Genomic DNA, 22,402 nt, shown 5'->3' on the forward strand with positions numbered 1-22,402 from the left:
AGGAATGGGAATTCTGGCTGGTGTTCCCCTCCCCCCCACCACCAGAGGGGCACAGAGGCCATTTATAAAAGAAAAAAGGAAAGAACTTGCATTTATAAACTACCTTTTACCACCACATGATGTCCCAATGTACTTAACAGCCAATGAAGTACTTTTGAAGTATAGTCACTGTTATAATGTAGGGAGCCAGTTTACGCACATCAAGGTCCCACAAACAGCAATGAGATAAATGACCCGATAAACTGTTTTTAGTGATGTTGGATGAGGGATGAATATTTTCCAGGACACTTAGTGAAGTCTCTTGCTCTTCTTTGAATAGTGTCACGGGATGTTTAACATCCACCTGAGGGCAGACTCAGTCACCTGAGAGGAGAAACGGGGCCTTGGTTTGACGTCTCATCTGAAAGACAGCAATGCAGAGCTCCCTCAGTACCGCACTGAAGTATCAGCCTAGACTATGTGCTCAAGTCTCTGGAATAAACAAAGCAGACCAGGTGTGATTTGTGAGATCTGTGCCAACTTAGCTGGTAACTCAGTGCGCCTGGGTCAAAGCCAATACCCCTGCTCCTACTTGAGTGGATGTTGGCTGAGGGCAGAATTGGGTTTATCTGTGACGGCCCTACGTCAATTGACATTCTGGCATTTATTTTCCAGGCTGTCCTTGGGGTGTGCAAGGGGATCACCCAGAGAGTCCATGACGTCACCAGCTGTCTGTTTAGCTGGGGTTGGTCAAATCATACTAAAACCACAGAGTCTTCAGAGTTCTGTGTCCTATATTTTTTGACTTACTAGCACATCATGTCTGTTGCTGTTTACTAATAAAATTACTTCTGCAATGCTAATACGATTTGCCTTTGGGTGACTAATACCGTCAGAAAATTGGGTAGAGATCCCCAGGGGCGTGTCACTATTAGCAGTGTGGGCGGTGTTGGGGGGGTGTGTTAGTAGCTTGGAGTCTCCAGGATGTGTCATGAATTTAGAGGGGATGCCCCATTCCCACAAAAAAAATCATTCAACTGGGCTTATACATTGAGGGGGTAAATTTTCAACTTGTCGTTGGGCGTTGCAAATCAGCCACACGTTACAGAAACCATTTTCATTTGCACTGTGGAAATTCTTGCACCTACTTTAATCCAGGGTTGCCAGCTAAGTGATCACAGACGGTAAATCACACCTGGTCTGTTTGACTCATTTCCGCTTGAGCACATAATCTAGGCTGACACTTCAGAGCGGTTACTGAGGGAGTGCTGCACTGCCCGAGGTGCCATCTTTCGGCTGAGACGTTGGGCTGAGTCTGCCCAACACAGGTGGAAGCAAAAGATCCGGTGGCACCACATTCGCCAATTGTGCACCAAGGGCAGCAAGTTGAAAATCTACCCTGCGGATTGACGGCTCGAGAGGGTCGCAGAGGGCTACTACATGTGTGTGGGGGGTCGTAGCTACACAACAGTCAACATCTGCAGAAGGAGACAACACTAGCACAAAAAAAACAAATGGTACCTGACTGAGGACCCAGAACCAGTCACGGGTCTGTAAGTGCAAGTTTACTGATGGAAATTAGTCATTTATGTAAATTTAGCATCTGTGCCACCCTGAAATGTAATGTTGAGCAGAACTGGGCAGGAGGAGGTGCGGGCGTAACCCATTCATTGTGACACTGGCGAGAAGTACACCTAAACTTCTTTTCAGTAGCACCTTGTGGTGGGCGAGGAAGAAAGAACAAGGGGTGGCATTTATTTTTTTATCAATCTTAAACCGTCGCGTACCTAATCGAGAAGCACAGCGTGAACTATATCAACGCTGCGCAGCCCCATATCTCACAGGATCTGGTCCTCGCCAGGTTCACACCCTCACCGCCTCGCTAACGCACAGTCCAAATCCACAGATACTGATCGAAGAGCCCTCCTCTGAGCGGCGAAGTTACTCTGTGATTAGCATAGAGCTTCTCGCTTGCTGCTACATAAACCAACGGAACCAAAAAATAAAACACGTGGATGTGAATATATTAATAGGTAGACAGAAGGTTTAAGCTACTGATTTATATTAGATAAAAAAAACAAGAGGAGTTTTAAGGCTAGAAGTGGGAGCGTCGAAGTTCACATCTGCTGCAGTCTGGCTGGTGCTGGGTCCAAAATATTATTTTTCTCTCAGACTGGTTTCCTGAATGTTTCAGTAAACAAAATGTAAACATTCTTCAGCACAGAAACTTGAAAAGGAGTGGAACCGAAAGACACAATCCGGTAAGTCCTTTTTTAAAATCTCACAGAACCACAGGCATATGTATATCCTTAAAGTTTCTTCCAGTGACTAATTCTCAACTTATTATGGTGTTACTGTGCTGTCTAGTTGTAAGTGTCTATGTACATATTATGTGTATGTTTGTATATGTATGCGTGTTTATGTGTATGTATGTGTATATATATGTATGTTTGTATATGTGTGCTTGTTTATGTGTATGTATTTATGTGTATGTATGTGTATATATATGTATGTTTGTATATGTGTGCTTGTTTATGTGTATGTATTTATGTGTATGTATGTGTATATATATGTATGTTTGTATATGTGTGCTTGTTTATGTGTTATGTATGCATATTTGTGTGTGTGTGTAACTGTGATTCCCAGTGGGTGTTAATATCAGGACTAATTAAAACTGACAACTTGATTGCAGACTCCAAATTCTATCAGTTCACGGTGAGTACATCGCTTATCTGATTACTTAATGATCCCTGCATTGGATGCCGAGGTTGTGGTTTTAATAGGTTATTAATAACAGGCGGTTTCGAAAGGAAGGAATTGTTTCTTGTATTTGAATACGTGCCCCGTTGCTTTTACTAATAAGAATTCACAATGGACGGGCTCCCAGGTGCTAAGTGTATTCTAACGATTGAGACAGAAAATGAATCACTAACGCTGGTAATTCCGAAATAAAAATAAAGAATGCTGGAAATACCCAGTGGGTCGTTCAACAGCTGAAAAAAGAGGGGGGACGTGTGACTGTCGGTCAGAACACCCGCTTTCCATTTCCAACACTTTCGGTTTTTATTTCAGCCTTCTGACCAGGGCTGACGGTGAGAAAGATTAACTTACTTATTTCACAATTCAGATGCTGTGTGACGGGGCCACTGGTTTAAGGTGACTGAATAAGTCAAAGTCTGTTTTTGTTACATGGGATTTGCCAGCTTTCTGGGATCTTTTGGGAAGCATGTACTGTGATGCTGTGCATTTCTATTCCATGGAAATTGCTGATTGGCCATAGAACTAACAGCAGAGAAACAGGCCATTCGGCCCAACTGGTCTATGCTGGTGTTTATGCTCCACAAGAGCCTCCTCCCACTCTATTTACTTCATCTCTCACCCTGTCGACATATCCTTCTATTCCTTTCTCCCTCATGTACTTATCTAGCTTCCCCTTAAATGCATCTAGGCTATTCGTCTCAAGCACTCCACGTGGCAGTGAGTTCCACGTTCTCATCACTCTCTGAGTAAAGAAGTTTCTCCTGAATTCCTTATTGGATTTATTAGTGACTATCTTATATTGATGTCTCCCAGTTTTGGACTCCCCCACAAGTGGAAACATGTGGGAGAGTCCAAAGGGGGACCAACTGTGCTTGTTCCATTTCTCTACATTAAAGAGGGGTGGCATTAGGACTCCGAAACTCATACAGTTGTATGGGGTCCTGAGCCAGTCAGGGGTCATGAGTGGATCAATTCAAAGGCTAATAGCTGATCCCTGAACATCTGGCCTCTTTCCCCCCCCATCACATTCACAAGGGTAAAAAAAAGGACAATTTTTATCATATACACCAACTTTTAGTTAGTGAGGGCATATTATTTCACATACTGAGAGGAGAGAGAAGCACGAGGAGAGCAGAGGATTGGCAGCTGCATTATAATAAGGGTCGTAATTCAGGGGACACACCCTCCATGCAAGCCTTCTCACAAGAGGATACAGCAGTGTAGTGGTCATGTTACAGGGATAATAATCCAGAGGCTGGGAGCTCAAACCCTACCATTTGAATACAGTTTTTTAAAAATTTGGAAATAAGAAGCTGGTCTCAGCAAAAAGTGACCATGAAGCAGTCGGATCATGTTAAAAACCCAACTGGCTCACTAATGTTCTTTAGGGAAGGAAACCTGCCATCTGGCCTATTTGTGACTCCAGTTCCAATGTGGTTGTCTCTTAACCGCCCTCTGAAGCGGCCTGGCAAGTCACTCAATTGTATTAAAATGCGACAAAGGAAAACAGCGGTTCAAGAAGGCAGCCTGCCACCACCTTCTCAGGGCAACAATGCCCACCTCCTGAGAATGAATTTTATAAAAAAACTACTGAGGATGGACAAAGAGAAGACTAATATATCCAATAGGGAAGTCAGGAGAAACCTCTTTACCCAAAGAGTGGTGAGAATGTGGAACTCGCTACGACATGGAGTAGGTGAGGTGACTAGCATGGATGCATTTAAGGGGAAGTTAGTTAAAGGAAGAAAGGAATAGAAGGAAATGCTGATAGGGTTAGATGAAGAGGGGTAGGAGAAGCATAAACACCGAAATAGACCTGTTGTGCTGAATGGCCTATTTCTGTGCTGTACATTCTATGTAAAGACATAATTCTGTGCTTACGAACTATAAGCATCACTCAACTACTCAGCTCTCATACAAGACCTCGCTGCAACTAAAGCACGAAAGGTTAGTTTCTGACTTGTCATACGGCTCATATACTGAAATTGATGTTTCAAGACCATTTAAAATTGTTCAATGTCATTTACGCTTTGTGTTATCTATCGCTTATCACTTTGTCAACTAGTTTTATATCACCTATTGCAAACATACCTTTTCACGATCGTACGTGCGTGGATTTGACACCGGTTTAAGTAGGTTGTGTTTAGTATTGTCGTCTAGTAAAACGTGTGAGCCCCCAAACTGAATCTTTGCACGGAGCATCTGCAAGGGGAATACCGCTCCTGCCATTAAATATTATAAACAGTGTACAGACTCTTTATCTCATATCACTGCGTGATATACAATCTAAGTGGGTTAGCATAAATTTAGGTGGCTTCCTCTTACGCCAGGTGGGTGCCTCAGCCAGCCAGCTTTAAGATAGCTACAGGGTGGAAAGAGTTGTAAGTAAGTTGATTTGATTTTAACTCACGTACCACTGGTTTCTGTCAGTCGGAGGGAGTTAAAATCCCCATTTTAATATATTACAGATATTATATAAAGGATATAAATGTCTGGCAGCATGTTTATAGCAATAACTCACCTTCACAATCCTAGTGATGTAATTAAACCACAAGTTTTTCTCCTGTAGGTATGAGATTACAAGAATCGTTTGGCTGAATGCCTGTCTGCCTTGTCACTCAAAGCCACCTAATTATTACCTCATGCATATAGTAATATGCAACAGTAATCCATTAATCTGTTACCTTCAGCCTGATTGGTTTTATTTGTAATCAATATGTGCCATAATACAGAGCAGCACATGAATGTGAACCAACTGAGATGGGATATTTCCAGCGCAATTTGGTCAATCTTTAAAGAATCCATTGAGTGACCGGGATTGATCTTGACTTTGTGCGATAGTGTAAAATGAATGATAACGAGTCAGCAGCCAGCTTTACATCTCAACTGATTTTTATTTCTATTGAAGTCAATTGGAAATAAAAATGGGGAGAGATGTAAAACAGGCCGCCGACTCGCTATCACCCGTTTTAGACTATTGCACAAAGTCAAGATCTACCTCACTGCCTGCTAAATGAGTCCACTGATATGGCTTTAAGTACAGTGCACTCCTTTTAACCTGCAGCTGTGAGCAGCAAAATGAAAACTGTGAGAAAAACGGAATTTCAGTCTGGAATGTACTGAACCTATTTTCTTAATGTCTCAATCAAATGCTTTTTAAAAAAAACTTGCAGCTAAATTGGAGTCACAAATTAGCCGGTTGCACTTTAAAAGGAATGTATTACAAAGTGCAATGATTGTGAAAGCTTTTGCCACATGGCTCATGTCCCTTGTGTTACTAATTAAATCTCTTGTATAGAAATTCCTTTTCCCCACTATTTTAAGGAAAGTATTAACCAGTCTCCTTCATTGAAATAGCAGATAGAGGCATTTCATGCAAGCACGTTAACATGCTCATTACTAATGCCACACAATGTCACTTCACGGCATTAGTTTGATTGAACGTGTCACTGGCACACTACTAACTGATTTTAATATTTGGAAACACCTGATTTTCAGTTGGTCAGTTGACTTCTTTATTTCTATTTACAGACTTCTTCTACTGAGCGCCACATTCAGATTGACTGTGGGCTCCTTGTCTTTATTGTTCTTTGTCATTTATTTGTTACCATTCAACTTGTGGGTTAGTGGAGTAACTACGTTTTACTATTCAGACAGAATAAAAATGTGAGAATAAATTCATGACATTGTTCCCATGCTTTTATTTGGCTGAGTTGTAACTCTCCCAATCCCAATTTGTGGTGACAGAACAACCAGGAAACAGCATGTGGTTTACAGGAGACACCTAGCCAGGAATTAATAACATGGCAGTCATTAGCCAGAACAGGTTGGGTCTGATGCATTCATGTTTTCAGTTTCATAAACAGTGAACCACCAATAGTGGCAACTATGATTATATTGACCAGCTACGTCTATAATTAGGAGGTTGGTGAACTCTTTTGTGAGTCATGCATCATTTTACTAGAATGGTACCAGGGGTGAGAGACTTCAGTTATGTGGCGAGACTAGAGAAGCTGGGATTGTTCTCCTTAGAGCAGAGAAGGTTAAGAGGAGATTTAATAGAGGTGTTCAAAATCATGAAGAGTTTTGACAGAGTAAATAAGGAGAAAGTGTTTCTACTGGCAGGAGGGCCAGTAACCAGAGGACACAGATTTAAGATAATTGGCAAGGAACCAGAGGGGAGATGAGCAGAATTTTTTTTTTACTCAGCGAGTTGTTATGATCTGGATGCACTGCCTGAAAGGGCGGTGGAAGCAGATTCAATAGTAACTTTCAAAAGGGAATTGGATAAATACTTGAAAAGGAAAAATTTGCAAGGCTATGGAGAAAGGGAGTGGGACAAATTGGCTAGCTCTTACAAAGAGCCGGCACAGACACGATGGGCTGAATGGCCTTCTCCTGTGCTGTATGATTCCTCCTTACCTCCCCCAACATACTTTAACTCTATCTAATATTAAAAATACTGGATTCATGATGACTGGTATCAATTCAACCCTAGTGGTCAGGAAGTGTAATATTTACTGGGGGATAGAAATTTTCAGCTTCCTGCAATTAACGGGCTCTTTAAGCTCAAGCTTGTTGTCAGTGATACACTACTTCTTGATTTACCTTGTTTTCTGTTCTATTGTTTACAACTATGGTGGGGTTCTGTACTTAATGGTCTTGATGTCTTAATTTAAAAAGTGTGCGCTTTCTACAAATAGTATTTATTTACGGAAACATTGAAAATTGCACATTTAATTTAAGTTGCCATGAAGACTACAGATTCATAGCAGAATTAGGCAAACTATTCTGACCTGTGTACATTGTTGGTATCTACGAACATCACTAACCTGCTGCATCTAATGTCCCCCACCCACCTCTTTATTTTTCTTGGTGCTCAATATAATATTGAGCCAAGTGTACCAGAGGTTAGAAGATTGCACAGAAAAAGGGAGAGGGGGAATGGGGAGAGAACAGAAAGTGTAATGGGTGAAATGACATATTAAGTGCTTGCTAGAAAATTGTTAGATTATATAAAAGATCATCAGGGAGATGCTGCAGATATAAAAGGGACTAATAACGGGGACTGGGTGGAACGGTTGTTTAAGTTGCAATTGCCATTCCCTCATTCTCCACTACAAGCTTGTCTCTCCTTCATCTCTCTCTGGCCCTACTCGTACTTTGACTGTCCTTTCACTACTATTGTGCCCACAAAATCCATCTTTAAAGCCCTTTTCTTTTTTTTAACTGATTTTCTCTCTTACTCCCTCTTATCCCCCTTTTCTGCATCTTTCCTATATTATTTATCCTTGTCCTAGCTGTCTTTTATGCTGGGCATGATTCATGCCAGCGGGAGGAGAGCGGGGAGTGGATTTTCAGGTGCGAAACCAGAAAGGGAAGTAGGTGCGCGACCTTAATGAGGCCAATCATTGCCTCTTCTGGGTTTCACGTCCAGCAGCCAGCTTGATTGACAGAGAGGGGCTACACATCCGAGGTGGGGAGAGGGAGAAAGAGAGAGAGAGAGAGAGAGAGACCTCTTCGGTCTTTGGGAGAGAGATCCAGGGGGGTGTGGGGATCCAGGCGACATCTGAGATCAGAGTGCAGGGGTCCAGGCAATATTGATTTTAAGGCTTGTTTGTTAACACTTTTTACAATGGAAAATGTCATTTTATTTAATTTATTTAGTGTATTTTTTATTGATGCGGCCCATCCCACCTGCTTTCACCAGGTGTGAATCGGAAGCGATGGGAAACCTGAACAGGTAAGGTTAAAATCATTTTAAGTGTCCAATATACAAAATATAAAGTACCTTAAGTACCTCAATGAGGTACATTGCCCCTTTAAGTATCGGCCTGCCAGATTTAAGTGGGGACGGGACCTCCTGGTGACTGCTGGGTGCACGCAGACAGATTTGCCCGAGTCTAATGCAAAAATGGGCGGGTTCTAACCGGGATGTCTGCCCGCTCCCAAAAACATTGATTTTGTCTGCCCACCCCACCCCCTCCCCCCAACCCACCCGATCTTGGGGGCTAAAATCGAGCCCGCTGTAAATGCTGGATGCTTCAAAATGAGGGGGAGGTGGTGGGGAGGTGGGAGGAGGTATCAGTGGCACCAGGAGGCTGGTATGGCATCACTGTCCCGGAATTGCAACAGTAAAGATAAGCTTTGTTTTCAATGCAGGAGGGAGAAGAGGGTGGAGGATTTCTTATCTGGTGCTTAATCGGAACAAAAGAAAGATTTGCATTTATATAGCACCTTTCACAACCTCAAGATGTCCCAAAGTGCTTTACAGCCAATGGAGTGCTATTGAAATGTATTCACTGTTGTAATGTTCGAAATGCGGCAGCCAATTTGCGCACAGCAAGGTCCCACAAACAGCAATGTGATAATGACTTAGTGATGGGTGAGGGATAAATATTGGTCAGGACATTGAAGCAAACTCCCCTTCTCTTCTTTGAAGTAGTGCCATGGGATCTTTTACATCCACCTGAGAGGGCAGATGGGTCCTTTGTTTAACTTCTCATCCAAAAGAGAGCACCTCCGACAGTGTATCACTGGAGTGTCAGCCTAGATTTTATGCTTAAGTCTCTGGAGTGAGACTTGAACTCACAAACCTTCTGACTGAGAGGCAAAAGTGCTACTACTGAGCCATGGTTGATACGTATAATTCAACAAGGGAGGAACAATGATTATGAGAGCATGAATAAGCTAGAGGGAGCTAGTTGCAGCAAAGAGACAGACGTTGGAGGAAAGCGCTGACAGATTGTATAGACATTGTGGGTATGTACGCAGGGAGGAGGAAATGAGTGAAGAAGGGTGCATTACCTGTAGGAAATGATTGATAACCCATATGAGTGCCTGCGTTATCAAAATGAGATGTAAAACAAATCTCTCTGTCTTTTTTACTTGACAATTTTTAAAATCTTCTTTCTTCCTTTACTGAAGGGAGTTGCCTCCTTGCTGGGATACAGCTCAAAGGATGCCTCCCCCTCGACTTCATTGTCGGAATGTCGGCACACTTTGCAAACGCTGGGCATTAGAGGCGAACCCACTCCAGTTTAGGGCTGCCAACCCTCCAGGATTGTCCTGGAGTCTCCAGGAATTACAGATTAACCTCCAGGACTCTGCTGCGAGCAAAACCAGGGAGAAAAATCAATGGGGCTTTTAAAAGCAAATTTTTTTTTTCATTTTCTTTGAACATTTTTGTTTAGTAGTTATAAAAATGTTGGGGATGGGTACAAAAGGCTGTTCAACGGGCAGTCAAGGACCATCCAATCGAGTAATGAAGTCTGTTCACTTTCCAATTGGAAAAGGAAGGCGGCGCCCTGTGAGGATGGATGTATTGGGCGACCAATGGCGGAAGCATGGGCGGTTGGAGGTAGGAGGTCATGTGATGAAACCTCCAGGAATACGTACGATCAGCGTTGGCAAACCTGTTCCTGCCCTCACCCGAAATGAACGTTCGCAGCTGCGATCAGGAGAGGGAACCCCAGGCTGATTTAGTTTCTCCTTTCCAATCCATGGCACTGAGGCCAGAGGCCTCAGCAGAGGTCTTAGATGAAAGCTGGGACCTTCCTGATCTGTACTGTTGCCGTTACCTATTGCTGGGATCTAAAGTTGCCAACTCTGGTTGGACATATTCATGGAAGTTTCATCACATGACCTCCTGCCTCCAATTGCCTCGCCCAGTCAAACAACTATTTTGCCCGTCTCCAATATTTTTATGACTCATTAAAAAATGTGTAATTTTTTCAAAATAATTTTTTCTCCCAGGTTGCTCACAGCACTGTCCAGGAGATGAATCTTCAATTCCTGGAGACTCCAGGGCAATCCTGGAGGGCTGGCAACCATACTGGGATCCCATGAGCCTCCATAATGTATCCTCTTTGCATCTGACATTAAAAATTGACCTGATCTTGAATTAGACGAGGTAATGATGCATTATATTGTGATTCAGTTCCAATTCAGGTGCATCTGTTGAGTGTTTTGTTATATGATATAAGTTTAAAAAGCTTATCATTTGAAGGTTTCCTTCGAATAAGTTGTAGTTTTCACCCAGCCCAATTTTCTCTCTACCTCTCCTGATGATATTAACTCATGCCTTCCACTGGTACCTCATTGCAGCCTTGGTCCAACCATGGACAAAAGAGCTGAATTCCAGAGGTGAGGTGAGAGTGAGTGCCCTTGACATCAAGGCAGCATTTGACCGAGTGTGGCACCAAGGAGCCCTCGTAAAATTGAAGTCAATGGGAATCAGGGGGAAAACTCTCCAGTGGCTGGAGTCATACCTAGCACAAAGGAAGATGGTAGTGGTTGTTGGAGGCCAATCATCTCAGCCCCAGGACATTGTTGCAGGAGTTCCTCAGGGCAGTGTCCTAGGCCCAACCATCTCCAGCTGCTTCATCAATGACCTTCCCTCCATTATAAGGTCAGAAATGGGGATGTTCGCTGATGATTGCAGTGTTCAGTTCCATTCGCAACCCCTCAAATAATGAAGCAGTCAGAGCCCGCATACAGCAAGACCTGGAAAACATCCAGGCTTGGGCTCATGTGTGGCAAGTAAAATTCACCCAGACAAGTGCCAGGCAATGACCATCTCCAACAAGAGAGAGTCTAACCACCTCCCCTTGACATTCAACGGCATTACCACCGCCGTATCCTCAACCATCAACATCCTGGGGGTCACCATTGACCAGAGACTTAACTGGACCAGCCATATAAATACTGTGGCTACAAGAGGAGGTTAGAGGCTGGGTATTCTGTGGCGAGTGACTCACTTCCTGACTCCCCAAAGCCTTTCCACCATCTACAAGGCACTAGTCAGGAGTGTGATGGAATACTCTCCACTTGCCTGGATGAGTGCAGCTCCAACAACACTCAAGAAGCTCAACACCATCCAGGACTAAGCAGCCCGCTTGATTGGCACCCCATCCACTACCCTAAACATTCACCCCCTTCACCACCGGCACACAGTGCCTGCAGTGTGTACCATCCACAGGATGCACTGCAGCAACTCGCCAAGGCTTCTTCGACAGCACCTCCCAAACCCGCGACCTTTACCACCTAGAAGGACAAGGGCAGCAGGCACATGGGAACAACACCACCTGCACGTTCCCCTCCAAGTCACACACCACCCCGACTTGGAAATATATCGCCGTTCCTTCATCGTCGCTGGGTCAAAATCCTGGAACTCCCTTCCTAACAGCACTGTGGGAGAACCTTCACCACATGGACTGCAGCGGTTCAAGAAGGCGGCTCACCACCACCTTCTCAAGGGCAATTAGGGATGGGTAATAAATGCAGGCCGCGCCAGCAACGCCCACATCCCATGAACGAATAAAAAAAAAGTATCTTGTCTGAGTAACCACTGCTCATGCATGAATCCAGACAGTGATGGGTTTATCTCAATCCAAACAGCAAACATTGGCATAAAAAGAAAGACTTTCATTTCTACAGTGCCTTTTACAACCTCAGGGCATCCCAAAGCCCTTTACAGCCAATGAAGTATTTTTGAAGTGTGGTCATTGTAAGAAACACAGCAGCCAATTTGCGCACAGCAATGCCCCATAAACCGCAATGAGACACATGACCAGAAAATCTGTTTTAGTGATGTTCGTTAAAGAAAGAAAAAGAAGGTGCATTTCCATAGCACCTTTCACATCATCAGGGCCTCCCAAAGCACTTTACAGCCAATTAAGTACTTTTTTATGAGCTGTAGTTGCTGCTGTAATGTAGGAAACACAGCAGCCAATTTGTGTACAGCAAAGTCCCACAAACTGCAATGAGATAATAACCAGATAGTCTGTTGTAGTGATAAATATTTGTCAGGACACTGGGGAGAACTCCCCTGCTCTTCTTTGAATGGTGCCATCAAATCTTTTACCTCCACCTGAGTGAGCAGACAGGGACTTAGTTTAACATCTCACCTGAGAGACAGCACCTCAGACAGTGCAGCACTCCCCCAGTACTGCTCTGGAGTACCAGTCTAAATTTTGTGCTCAGGTCGCTGGAGTGAGACTGGAACCCACAACTTTCTGACTCAGAGACGAAGCACGCTACAGACTGAGCCACGGCTGACACCTCAAAAAGAAAGCAGCCATCTGTCCTCTTCACAATTTCCTGTTTTAAATATCTTGGGCTGATTGTACAATATTAAATTATTTAACCTCATAAAACATGAGCTGAGAGTTTAAAACAGGCCTGTCACAGGAAGCAGCAAATTCCCTATTGATGCCAATACTCTAGTTTAATGATATCCTGCCTGTTGGACTGATTCCTTATCTTACCCGTTAAATACATATAATAAATCTATCTTGCCAACCAACGAATTATTCTACCGACATCAAATAAATTTCACAAGAGTGAGTCATTTATATTGTGAAAAAGGATGTTGTATTTTTAATCTTTCCATAATTCTAGAAGTGAAATTTGCAGAGTTTTTTACTTCGTGTGTATTTCATTGCACAACAGTGTGCCAGGGACAGCTGTGAATTTGATCCAGCTGCTTGCTAGAAGCATCTGCAAATATTGTACTTGGGTACCAAATGGAATCCTATAGGTTAACATGTGGTCCAGCAATCCTGAAGGGAATAGATAGAGCAGAATGGTCATAATCTTAATATTCCAATCAATCCGGACAAAAGCAAATCCAGAAAAAATATTTCTTCACACCAGGAGTTGTAAGAATGTGCCTCAGATGGGCATAGATGTTGAATCAATTGAGTCATTCAAAAGGGAGATACTTACTTGGGAAGTATGGTTATTAAGGAATGTGCAGAGCAGGTATTAAGTCAGAGTTGCAATGGCTAACAAAACTATGGAGCATATTCGAGCATACTGCTGTTCCTATGAAACAGGAGTTCACAAGGTCACAAAATAATTACAGATAAGGAAGATCATTTGATCCATCTTAATTCATCCACTCACAAACACCCTACAGATCCCCCCGGTGGAGTATCTAATTGTTTCTTAAATGATTCCAGGATTTTTGCTCCCTTTACCCCATCTGAAGGCCTGATCCATGTGTTGATCCTTCTTTGTATGAAGAGGAATTTCCTGATATCAGTCTGCAATTTGCCTTTTTTATAGTTTCAACCTGTGGCCCTTTGTCCTATTCTTGCAATTTACTTTAAAGTAATATTCCAGATTTTTCTTTTCCGTACCATTTACTATCATATATATCTCATAAGAACATAAGAAACAGGAGCAGGAGTAGGCCAATCGGCCCCTCGAGCCTGCTTTGCCATTCAATCAGATCATGGCTGATTTTCAACCTCAACTCCACTTTCCTGCCCTATCTCCATATCCCTTGATTCCCCTAGAGTCTAAAAATCTATCTATCTCAGCCTTGAATATACTCATTGATTCAGCATCCAAAGCCCTCTCGGGTAGAGAATTCCAAAGATTCACAACCCTCTGAATGAAGAAATGCCTCCTCATCTCAGTCTTAAATGGCCGAACCCTTATCCTGCGACTATGCCTCGTAGTTCTAGACACTCCAGCCAGGGGAAACAACCTCTCAGCATCTACCCTGTCAAGCCCCCTCAGAATCTTACATGTTTCAATGAGATCACCTCTCATTCTTCTAAACTCCAGAGAGAATAGGCCCATTCTACTCATAGGACAACCCTCTCATCCCAGGAATTAATCTAGTAAACCTTCGTTGCAATGCGTCTAAGGCAAGTATATCCTTCCTTAGATAAGGAGACCAAAACTATACGGAGTACTCCGGGTGAGGTCTCACCAAAGCCCTGTACAACTGTAGTACAATCTCTATACCATAGCCTCTCAAATGCCTCCTTTCCAGGCTGAAAAGCCCAAGTCTGCCCAGTCTTTCATCCTAACTCAGAACTCTTAACACTAGGGATGAGGCTTGTGGACGTTCTCTATACTGCCTCCAGCATTGAATGTCTCCCTTGTGTCTTGGCGACCAGAACTGGGCACAGTATTCAAGATGTTGTCTGACCAGCGTACAGTTTGATCATGACTTCCTCTGGCTTATATTCAACTGACTTGGCATTGTAATTCAACATTTCATTAACTTTGCTGATTGCATTGGTCAGACATGTGAGCGTTGAGTCTCCTAAGAATCCTAGTTCCCTCTCAGTTTCCTCTTTAGATATTGAAACACTATTCACACAATGTGTGTGTTGTTTATTTTTCTTTCATAGGCGCAGTATTTTGCACTTGTCTGTATTAAATTTCAACTTCCACTGATCTATCCATGCTTGTTTAGTTCAACTCATTCTGTAATTTTTGAGTTGACATTCCCAGTTTGGTATTGTCGGCAAATCTGACCACTTTGCACTGAGTTTCTGAAGCCATTACTTAAATGAAAAACAAATTGTTGGGGCACCGCACTTAACACATCAACCACGCCGATATAATTCCATGTCATGTTTTGGAAATTTTGGTCATTTTTTATCGCAGAAAGGATTTGGGGATTGAGTAATGTTTAAAAAGTTAATTTGCATTAAAAAAGGCCACAAGCTGCAAGTATTGAAGAAGGTGTTTCAAAGTCAGACTAGCCAATTTCTGGACTGTCACAGCACACATTCTATTTCAAACTGATAAAATGAGGGTCAATTGTCTCATCCCAGGCCCTTAAGTTAGGATGACTAGGGGAACGTTAAGAAATTTATTATCTTGCCTCACACGTCCAATAAATATTCACACCCTTTGTGGTGAGGACAATTCGAATTGTGGGCACAGCATAAGAATATAAAGTCTCTGCCACTTAAAACGTCCACGTTTAAAATGCGCAGTCGATTATATCAACCAAAAAACAAAAACCATTATCAATTTAAAAGTTACCGGTTATAGCAACAACAACAACAATTTGCATTTATATAAAGCACCTTTAAGTGAGCAAAACATCCCAAAGTGCTTCACAGGAGCGATTATCAAACAAAGTTTGACACCAAACCACATAAGGAGATATTAGGACAGGTGCTCAGTCACAGAAGTAGGTTTTAAGGAGCATCTTAAAGGAGGAGAGAGAGGTAGAGAGGCGGAGAAGTTGAGGGAGGGAATTCCAGAGCTTAGGGCCTAGGCAGCTGAAGGCACAGCTGCCAATGGTGGAGCGATTAAAATCAGCGAGGCACAAGAGTCCAGAATTGGAGGAGTGCAGAGATCTCGGAGGGTTGTACGGCCGGAGGAGGTTACTGAAATGGGGGGGGGGAGGGAGGTGGAGGTGAGATTCTATTTCAAACTGATACAATGAGGGTTAATTGTCTCATCCCAGGCCCTTACATTAAGCAGTTTATTATCTTGTCTTAGACGTCCAATAAATATTCACGTCCTTTGCGGTGAGGAAAATTCTAATCATGTGGGCTCAGCATGAAACTATAAAGTCTTCACCACTTAAAATATCCACGTTTAAAATGGGCAGTTGCTTATATCGACCAAAAAATGAAAACCATTAACTATTTGCATTAACGTCAATTTAAAAGTTGCTGCTGATAGTGTCTTTAGTGTTCCGTTCACTTTGGGCAGAAACAGTTGTGCTTATACTAGTTCGTATCTCGTTAAGATGCGCTGAATGCATGTACAAACATAATTGTAAACAATTTTACAACACCAAGTTATAGTCCAGCAATTTTATTTTAAATTCACAAGCTTTCGGAGATTTTCTCCTTCCTCAGGCAAATGTTTCAAGATCTCGAAACATTTGCCTGAGGAAGGAGAAAATCTCCGAAAGCTTGTGAATTTAAAATAAAATTGCTGGACTATAACTTGGTGTTGTAAAATTGTTTACAATTGTCAACCCCAGTCCATCACCGGCATCTCCACATCATGACTACCATCGACTGTACAAACATAAGTAAGTAAATAACACCTTGTTAAAGTTAATTACCTTTTGTGTACTTAAACTCTTCGAATTCCCTTCAAGCGGTGTGGGGTTACAGTGTGTACTAAGCACTGAGTGCAGTTTAAATAAAACGGCAGATCAGAGTGAAGCTTGAAACAACTAGGCAAAAGGTCACCACACAGAAGGACCATTCTTGTTGTGTTGTAAGAGCACTACCCCATTACACCGGCCATCGCGTATAGCAGGCAAATCCCGTTCGCATGAACGTGCCCACTATAAGCGGTGGAGACTGTACTCTTGGGGAAAGGGGCAATCAGTCTGGTTGGCAAGCTTGGTGGTGAATCAGTGCTTGGGAATGTGTCAAGAGACACCTCTGATTCTTGGCATCAGCATTAACCAAAAAAAAATGTGCAGTTTTCTAATGGTCGGCCAATCCCCAATTCCCGGGTAACGAGTTGAAAATCTACCCTACTATCTTGGGCGTGGAGCTCTGGAAGGTAAAAATACAAGAGGCCAGCTAGCGTAGTTACAAGTTGTCTAGAAAGGAAGGAATGGCGAAAACAAGTCAACCCACAAAGTGGACACGGCGCATGGTTTATTATTTTTTCTTGAGGAGAGGAGTGAGATTCAGTTAAATGAGAGGAATTTGCTTTGATTGTTACTCTTTATGTTCACTTGCCATCTGTGATATAAAGCAGCTTAATGAATCGTACCTGGCCTTTCTCTCAAATGTTTCTCGGTCTGCCTTTGCAAAGATTGGAGAGCACAGAGAATGTGCGGAAGACGCGTTATTCAGTTCAGATCACAAGTGGGCCCTTCATCTGATAGGATTAGATGACGTAGGGTGAGTGGAGGCTCGTGTGGAGCATAAACACTGGATTAGACCAGTTGGATCGAATGGCTTGTTTCTGTACTGTAAATTCCATGTAATTCTATTGTTACACCCCGGCATCACACTATTTCATAATTCGATATTGGGCAGTACGTGCACATTCCTGAGTGGAAGGCACTCACACCATTTACACGAGCGACCAACACCACTGTACCCGGGAGAATATCTAAGGCAGACGGAAAACCCAAATACTTAGATTGTGTTCTTCAGTCAGTTTCCAATCCATTCCCAGGTTTTACCCTGAACTCCACAGCTTTGAGTTTAACTAACAACCTTTCACAGGGGACTTTATAATTGGAAGTCTAGGTGCATTATGACATAGGACTTTCCACATTCTAGAGTTGGGATGTTACATCCTCAAAGAAGTTGTGGAAGTTGATCAGCCATGATTTTCCCTTTCTGAATCCATGTTGGCTACTTTTTACTATGTTATTATTGTATAAACTTCCAAGTTGACTCCTGATAATTCGTTTTTTTTTGCCATAAACTAACTGTTCTATTGACATCAAATGAAATTCTCAAGAGTGAGCAATTTCATAATGAGATAAAGGGTTTTAACTATTTCTTCTTTCCAATTGTAGAAGTGAAATTCACATTTTTTTTTTGTTCATGTGTATTGTATTGCAAAACAGGATATTAGAGAAATGTGAATTTGATCCAGCTAGTTGCTGGATTCTTATAGAAAAACACAAGGGAACAAAATAAAAAAATCAGTGAAAAATACCTTAAGAAGTGTAAGCGAAGTACCAAGATCCATTATGTAGAACACCACCCAAAATTGAAACGAGTAGGAGACGAGACAAGGCCATTCAAGAAGTAGTAATTAGGTAACATCAAGCTTGGATTCTAAAAGCTGATAGATTGTGGAAGGAAGATGACTCTGAAGGAGATATGGAGCTTTGCAATTTACAGATGCTGGGAAACTATAGAGTAGGAGATGGTGCAATGAGTCCTGCTTTTGGCATTGGAGATTCAGGGAGGAGGACCAAACATCCTCAGCTCCTTCATCAATGACATTCCCTCCATCATCAGGTCAGGAATGGGTCTGTTCGCTAACAATTCCATAATGTTCAGGTCCGTTCACAACTCCTCCAATTACAAAGCAGTTCAGGCCAGATGACAAGAGGACCTGGACAACACCCAAGCCTGGGTTGACTAACGTTTGATGCTACTTGTTCCTGAGAGCACAGGAATCAATGCCAGAAACAATGAATTCTTATAGGCAGGTAACATTTGTGCCACATAATGTCAGACATTGACCATCTTCAAAAACAAAAGGCAAGCACCTTCCCCCTGACCTTCAACAGCATGGCCAAGCTCCCCCATCATCAATATCTTGGGGAGTCACCATTAGCCAGATGCCCAACTGGACCAGTCAGGTCAATGCCATGGCTACGAGATCAGGGTACTCTGTGAAGATTGGCTCCTCCTGACCCCTGAAAACATCTGCACTATTTACAAGGCTCAAGTCAGGAGTGTGATGGAATAATCACCACTCATCTGGATGTGTGCAGTTGCAAAAACACCATCCGGTATACAGCAGCCTGCTTAATCAGCACTCCCGCCACTGCACTCACTATCTACCCTCTCCATCACTACTGCACTTTGGTTGAAGTATGTACTATCCACAATAAGCACCACAGCAACTCATCAAGGTTACTTCAACAGTACCTCCCATCTCCGCGACTGTACCACCAAGAAGGACAAGAGCAGCAACATTCCGCTCCAAGTCAGAAACCATCCTGACTTAGACATATATCACGGTTCCTTCATCGTCGCTGGGTCAAAATTTTAGAATTCCCTACCTAACACCATTGTGGAAGCACCATCAGGACAAGGACTATAGCAGTTCAAGAAGAAAACCTACCACCACCTTCTCAGGGCAATTCGGGATGAGCAATGGATGTAGCCTTACCAATATTGCCCATGTTCTGAGAACAAATCATTTGAAAAAAAAGGTAGAGCAGCATATTTGGAGCTTAGGAAGAACAAAAGGTGAAAGTTCAGAGCATCACAAACTGTAATAGTATTGACTGAGAAAAAAATGGTCATCTCCAGAAAGAGTTGGGAGGCTGGATGTGAGAAAAGGATTGCCTATTGAGCAACAAGTCTTTTCTTGTAATTCAGTAAGAGTATAACCAAAGTTGTTGGCTGTAATGTACCACAAGAACCATTAATGCATAACCTATAAACTGGAGACATTACGCCTCCTGAGATAGAGATACTTCAACAGTTAAATGGTATTGAAGTTAGAGTGTGGGCAGTCTCCTGTAGTCCCTGTAGAAGAGCCCCTAGAGGGGAAATGGTGGGAAAATCTCTTTTCGAATCAGTAGACAGTAAAAATGGGTAAACAGTTAAAATATTTTCTCTTAACTCACATAAATGAGGCATAGAATTCATTCTGTGTACACAAGATAAAACGATGGCTGAGATTGCTTATTATGATTGCTTAATAGTATTATGAGTCGGAGAGGAATTTTCCAGAGTATTTGTTCCCTTATTGCAACATTTCAATACATTACCACTTTCCCTACATTACCACAGTGACCACACTTCAAAAGTACTTGATTGACTGTAAAACACTTTGGGATGTCCTGAAGTTGTGCAAGGTGCTATATGAATGCAAGTCTTTCTTTCTTATTGACTCTGGGTTTTTCTCTTTTTTTTACCTCTCCCAGGAGATTACATGGCTGCGGGGTATGGGGGTGGGGGGAGGTCATGATGCTCTGGCCATCATGATGCGTGTGGCAGGCTTGATGGATCAACTGGTCTTTTCCTGCCCGTCAATTTTGGATGTCCATATCTTTGTATTATTTCGGACCAGACAAAGCATTTAGAGTTAAACGTTTGATTCTTTCTGTAAGTCACAGTTTCCTGTTGAATATTCTCTAATTTTAGTAACCCTGTGAAGTGTTTCAGTGGTTTACAGCTGCAATTGCCTTTACTGCAGCAACAAGGACGGTCACTATCTAAAGCCGCATTAGAGCACTCTCGGGTTCCAAGTTAAACTAAGTCAGTTGGTCTGAGCAACTTGTTGATTGATCCTGACTGCAATTTCAGTCATTCTTTACTTTATTTTTCGAATTTTTGTCCGTGGAGGGAAAAATAATCATGAAAGGAAATTCCCCCTTGTCTCCCCAGACCACTATACATAAAGAGACTCGATCAAAACTAAACCAGTCGCAGGAAAACCCACTTGGTCAGTTCAGCTGGATAACTGCTCGGCTTTGACCAACTAAATAGCAGAAGTGGAGATCTTCAGTGCCCGCCTTTCCTTGCTTCGTTCTCAATGTGTCTTGTACCTCCAACCTGTCATGGTTGCGGTCTGTGCAGCAAAAGTTACAAAGAAGGAGGATGCATTTAAAAGAATGGGATCGATTTTCAACTTGCCACTTGGGCATCATGCTGGCATTGCAGATCGACTGTCCGTTGTAGAACTTGACTGATTTAACGGACGGACGATCTGTGACACCTGGGTGGCAAGTTGAAAATCTACCCTAATGTCTTTTAAATGTTGTGGTGGTAATTTTGAGCTCGATTCTTGGTGATTTCATTTGGGAAAGATATAAAAAAAGAAAAGATGCGCATTTGTATAGCACCTTTCACGACCGTAGGGCATCCCAAAAGCACTTTACAGCCAATTAAGTACCTTTGAAATGTAGTCACTGTTGTAATGCAGCCATCACAGCAGCCAATTTGCGCACAGCAAGGTCCAACAAACAGCAATGACAGATTATCTGATTTTGATGTTGGTTGAGGGATAAAAACTGCACGGGAGTGTCAGCCTCGATATTTGTGCTCAAGTCTCGGGAATAGGACTTGAACGTACAACCTTCTGACTCGGACAAGAGTGCTACCCACTGTTGTGGAAATGCGGCAGCCAATTTTGCACACATCAAGATTCCACAAACAGCAATATGCCCAATCTTTGTAGGTTATTGAAGAGTGGGAAACATAATTATTGAGAAACCCAGGTATATCAAACGCTATGGTGCGGGAAATCACGCAAGTTAAAAAGGAGAAAAAGACAATGTAAATCAAGAAGCATTGATTAGGTGATACAGAACTTGAGCTTTGAAAGCCTTTGGTTTGTAGAAGGCAGAGCTGGGAAAAAATGAGTTAGTGTAGGATCATGCAACTGATTCTTGACCATGATGTTCATGTGTCTGATTCTTGATGCTGTGGTATTGGTCAGGGGTGAGAGGACGGGGGAGGCGGGATGTGGCCAGTCTTTGCTAATTTAGCAAGCTTCATATAGGCCCAAATTCTTCTGACTCAATGAGATGAAGTATTTATCTGATTAGCATTGGTTTGGTATGCATGTGCAGATATATGTGTATGTGTAGGAGCACAAGAGAACACCAGATAACTACAGATGACGAAGGCCTTGACCAATCTTAATTAGTCTATCCAGAAAGACCCTACAGCCACCCCCATTTCAGCATCTAATTGTTTCTGGGATCTTCTCCTCCACTACTCTACCTGGAGTTCCATTCAATCTGTCGATCACTCATTTTGTGAAGATAGATAAATTCCTGATCTTAATGTTAAATTCATCTATCACTGCTTTGAGCCTGTATTCCCTCGTCCTGCTCTCACAATTTAAAAATTAACATTACGGATACACCTTTTCCATTACATTAACTATCCTATATACCTCTATAAGATCACCATTCAGCTTTTTCCTTTCCAGGCTGAAAAACCCAAGCCTCTCCAATATTTCGTCAGAACTCAGACCTTTGATACTGTAGGGATCAGCTTCATGGCTCTTCTCTGCACTGCCTCCAGCACCTGAATGTCTCTTTTGTTTCTTTGCAACCAGAGCTGAACATAGTACCTAAGCTGCGGTTTGACCCGATCGCTATACAACTTCCTCTGACCTGTTTTCTACTGTTTTGGCACATTGGTCGGACATGTTGAGAGTCGAGTTTACTGAGACTCTGAGGTCTTTTCCAGCCATTTTGACATTATTCACGGAA

At 42.5% G+C, this 22,402-nt stretch overlaps 1 protein-coding gene across 1 annotated transcript in view; it reads left to right on the forward strand.

The window, feature by feature from the left end:
- The first annotated feature begins 2,181 nt into the window (after positions 1-2,181).
- LOC137322729 (P2Y purinoceptor 8-like) overlaps positions 2,182-22,402 on the forward strand; it is a 41,796-nt gene continuing 21,575 nt past the window's right edge. The window contains exon 1 of the mRNA XM_067985727.1: positions 2,182-2,240. The gene's annotated coding sequence lies outside the window, so the exon portion shown is untranslated. The remainder of the gene's footprint in view (positions 2,241-22,402) is intronic.

This window comes from Heptranchias perlo, chromosome 6 (assembly GCF_035084215.1).
Source record: "Heptranchias perlo isolate sHepPer1 chromosome 6, sHepPer1.hap1, whole genome shotgun sequence".
NCBI lineage: Eukaryota > Metazoa > Chordata > Chondrichthyes > Hexanchiformes > Hexanchidae > Heptranchias > Heptranchias perlo.